Source organism: Ruditapes philippinarum, unplaced genomic scaffold, assembly GCF_026571515.1.
Source record: "Ruditapes philippinarum isolate M1 unplaced genomic scaffold, ASM2657151v2 ctg223_1_1_1_1, whole genome shotgun sequence".
In the NCBI taxonomy this organism is placed as follows: Eukaryota; Metazoa; Mollusca; class Bivalvia; order Venerida; family Veneridae; genus Ruditapes; species Ruditapes philippinarum.
Window position 1 is genome coordinate 193,004 of NW_026851762.1, and position 4,357 is coordinate 197,360.

General features: G+C 29.7%; 1 long non-coding RNA gene across 1 annotated transcript; it reads left to right on the top strand.

The window, feature by feature from the left end:
- Positions 1–824: 824 nt before the first annotated feature.
- On the top strand, positions 825–4,093 carry LOC132739099 (uncharacterized). Its single transcript, XR_009626959.1, has 2 exons — positions 825–928; positions 4,057–4,093. It is a non-coding gene; the product is annotated as an uncharacterized LOC132739099 (long non-coding RNA).
- Positions 4,094–4,357: the final 264 nt, after the last annotated feature.

Here is a 4,357-nt window from a genome sequence, read left to right on the forward strand (position 1 = left end):
AGAGCTGTCCAAATTTCAGATTAAAGTTTTTTTTGGACAGCAATATAACTTCTGTAATTCTTAAGCCAAAAAGGTATAAACTTCAGACTTCAAATGTATGTTCCTTATCATCAACCACATCTTATGTGACAAGGTTCATAACTCTAGTAGCAGTATTTCCAGAATTATCTCCCCATGAACTTATCTCCTTATGAATTTAAATATATTTTTTTTTTTAATGTTATCTTTTATTACAATTTCTTTGTTTCTAAAGGTATCTACTTCAAACTTCAAATATATGTTCCTTACCATCACCCACATCATGTGTGACAAGATTCTTAGCTCTAGCATGAATATTTTCAGTATTCTGATTATGATTTATCCTCATTTTTTTCACTGTCAAGCAGAGATAAATTAGTTGTATATTTCAAAAGATTGGAAATTTTAATGGCGATTGAACAATTATTGATAAAAACAAATGTTTAGAATAAAATATATTAACTGCTGAAAATATGAAAAGACTGTCTAAACTGATAATTTCAGAAGGATACATGTATTTATAGATTACTCGGGGTTATTGATTACTTGGGTGACATTAAGTTTTATCTTAAAATTGAAAACCAAAATGACAAAAATAGAATTAATTTTATTTTATTTAAGCAATCACCAATCACCATTCACTCTTGGGTTTGTATAATGTCACCTTGTAAGAATTCAGGAGTTCAGGTGCATAAAAATAAAAAAATAAAAATAAAACATACCCTTCTCCAAAGTGTAGCTGCATTTTATGTTTTAAATATAGCACAATATGTTGATGTATAATTTTTTTACATTCACAGTCGGCTATCTTCAATTTCCAAAGTCTTCTGACAGTTGTGTTACTATTGATATGTACATGTGCTTATATACGGTCCATAGCGCCAAGTCTTCTTGACAAAAACAAGGAAGGGTAAGTGCAAATTACTTAATTGTATTGCTCACTGTTGAAATAAAGGATTGATTTTTGCCTTTTCAGTTTGAAGGTAATGAATGTCCACTCTATAAAATTAAAGGTGTGGGGTTTTGTCCACTGTGGTGTTTTGTCCACTCTATAAAATTTTGAAGTGTGGGGTTTTGACATGTGGGGCTTTTCCTACATTCACATGTTCAGCATGCCATTTTCATATAGAATTAAGAAACAGTGAATTATTTAAGCACTGGTCATTTCATGTATGGGTGTAAATATGCATCAAATAAATATACATGTACAAGAATATATTTGAACTAAACAATTTAAAACATTTATATTGACAAATAAGAAGTACAAATGTACATGTCCAGTTTGTCTGTCCACTTCAGTTTAAAACGATTTAATGTATTCAAATTTGGGATGTACATGTAGCAAGCTTATGTTGAAACCCAGGTTGGGATTGCTTTTCAGGGATCAAGGTCCAGGTCACTGTTTCTAAAATTAGAAAAATGGTTTCTGGACAATAACTAGTGTTAGGAATGAGATTTTGTTATCAAACTTGTTATAATTTATAACAAGTTTATATGAAGACCCAAATTTAATTGCTTTTGGATCCCCTTGGGTCAACTCAAGGTCACTGTTATTAAGAATAGAAAAATGATTTCTGGACAAATACTAGAGTTAGGAATGAGATATTGTAATTGAACATGGTATATAGCAAGATTTATGAAGATCAAGGTAGCTAATGTGATTGTTGATGGACCCCATAGGTTTAAGGTGAAGGTCACTATTACTAAAAATAGAAAAATTGTCTTGGGAGATAACTAGATGGAGAAATGAAATATTGTAATGAAACTTGGCATATAGAAAATTTTATGGACAGACCTAGCTTAGGATTGCAGTTGGACACCAAGGTTTAAGGTCAAAGTCACTGTTACTTAAAATAGAAAAATGGTGTCCTCACAATTTTTCTTGTTTTTACAAAGATAATGATTAACAGATGATTACACTCTATTATTAACAAGGCAATTAATTGTGATAATTATTGGTACACCATAGAAACATCATAAAATATAGGTTGAGTTAAAGTTTTGCATTAGACCACTTATTTTACAAAAAGTTAATGTGGCGGGTGAGGGTATTAATAAGGAACCAAATTCACCGAGGCATGTTTACTAAATTTAACTACACATTTACTAACAACTTTACTTCTTCTGTTCCTTTCATTTCACTGAGTAATTCTTTACTACATATAGCATTGTAGCACGATAGAAACCTTGGACGTCATTGGCATTCATCTCGCTAACAAAGCTGCTATCCGGAGAACTGAGATTGCTCCCACTGTGATTTAATGAACACTATGACTCAGAAATCCATATTTTTGTAATTCTTTAGAAATGCCAAACATGTGTTTGATAATTTAATGTTTTAATAGTGGATAAAGAGAAATTGTTAAACAACTGAAAAAAGTAGCGCTGAACATGCAGTCATGTGTCGAAAAGGTAGCAAAATGTAAACTGTAACAGAATAGTATGTCACTTCCGTACAAAATATTAATTCACTAAGTATACCATTTGCAAACAGAGCAAAATAACCAAAGGATTTTTTATGTATTTTGTACATGTATATGGCAAAGGAGTGTATCTTTGGAAACAGTTACCAAATACCAAAGAGAGAATTTACTTTTTGATAAATAAAAATTATAGCATTTCTCAGGCATAATGGGCCTTTAATGCTAACAACTGCAGATTCTGAAGCTTTCATAACTTTTGTATGTTATTTCCAATTTGACTTATACCAGCTTAAACTTGAAAAAAAAACAATACTTATGTCAAACCAAAATGTTGAATTGTGTTTAAGGTCAAATTATTGAATTTTGTCTGTGGTAACTTTGTTACAATGTATATTTTTTAAACTCTTGTACAAAAAACAACACTGTTACCACACCAACATGTTCATTTATTCAAGTTTAGCCTAAATTGACCTTAAAGTGACCTTTACTATCATATGTCAAGTTATTGAATTATGTTCTTATTGCTTTAACTTTGTTATACATGTATTTTTAAGGGTATAATTATTGTACAAAAAAACAACTCTGATTGCCACACCTACACGTTGAACTATTCATATTTAATATTGACCTTAAAGTGACCTTGACCATCATGGTCAAGTAGTTGAATTTTGCTCATATTGCTTTAAATTTGTTATGAATGGATGTGAGTCCTTCTTTGAAAAAGCAACTGTTATGACGTGAACATTGACATATAAATTGATCTGTGTTATAATGACCTTGATCTGTAAATGACCTTAACTGTCAAGTTTAAATATGAAATTTTAATTCAGTTCTGTTCACAAAAATATGGGTTTTTCCTCTGGTGTTTGATACAGTAGCATAATAACTAAAAGATTACAATCCATATATTTTGAAATTCCTAGGACTGTCATTGAATATCGCAATATCTATATATCATTGATATCCATCATCTGATACAATATTGATACACACTTTCAAATATAGATACAAGCTAAAATTTGTATACCTCTCTTTATTGCCTAATAAGAGAAGTCATTTTTTTCCAGTTTTCTTGGCTAACTTGAACTTTAAACTCTGTTTTCAAATGTCAGTGACAAAAAAAAAGAAAGAAAAAAAACTTTTCTGTTAGATTGTAGTATTTGTAATGTCTAATACAAACATGCATAACACCATGATCCCGATTTATAACACACGTTTAAATGTATTTAATTTGTATCTTCTGTCAAAGTCAATATATTGAAAAATTGTCAATATTTATCTCTCTATATATCATTACAAAATTTTCCATCAATGACAGTCCTAGAAATTCCCGATGGAAACAATTTGCAATTGCATTTTCCCAATTACTGCATTTGCTCAATTTCTGTAAAATCCCAATTCCAGCATTTCCCCCCAATTCCTTTATTTCCCAATTTATTCATTTTCCCAATTTCTGCATTTTCCCAATTTCTGCATTTCTCTTATTCCATTAACATGTATAAGTGTTGCCAATGTATAAAGGTCAGGTGTGTGGGTTTCATTCATTATTGATTTAATAATTATGTTCATATTTTGTAACAATAATGTTCCATCATTGTCTCATGTTATATTTCAGGTTATTAGGAATATTCTGGAAATGTGCAAGAATAGGTAGGCATAATGTATACAATAAATTTATCTAAATACAGAAGTGTTTCATTTAAAAGTAATTTACACTAGTCAATAAACTTTTTGTACATGTAATTTGAGAGTATAATATTAAGACTTCCAACTAAAATAATTTTAAACTTATAAGATCAAGTTGGACAATTTTCTTTTATGATTTTTTGTTATACATAATTATATATATTATGGAAAACTGAATGTTCAAGACAGAATGTATAGCAACTCTATCACATGTAACAAAATGATTACCA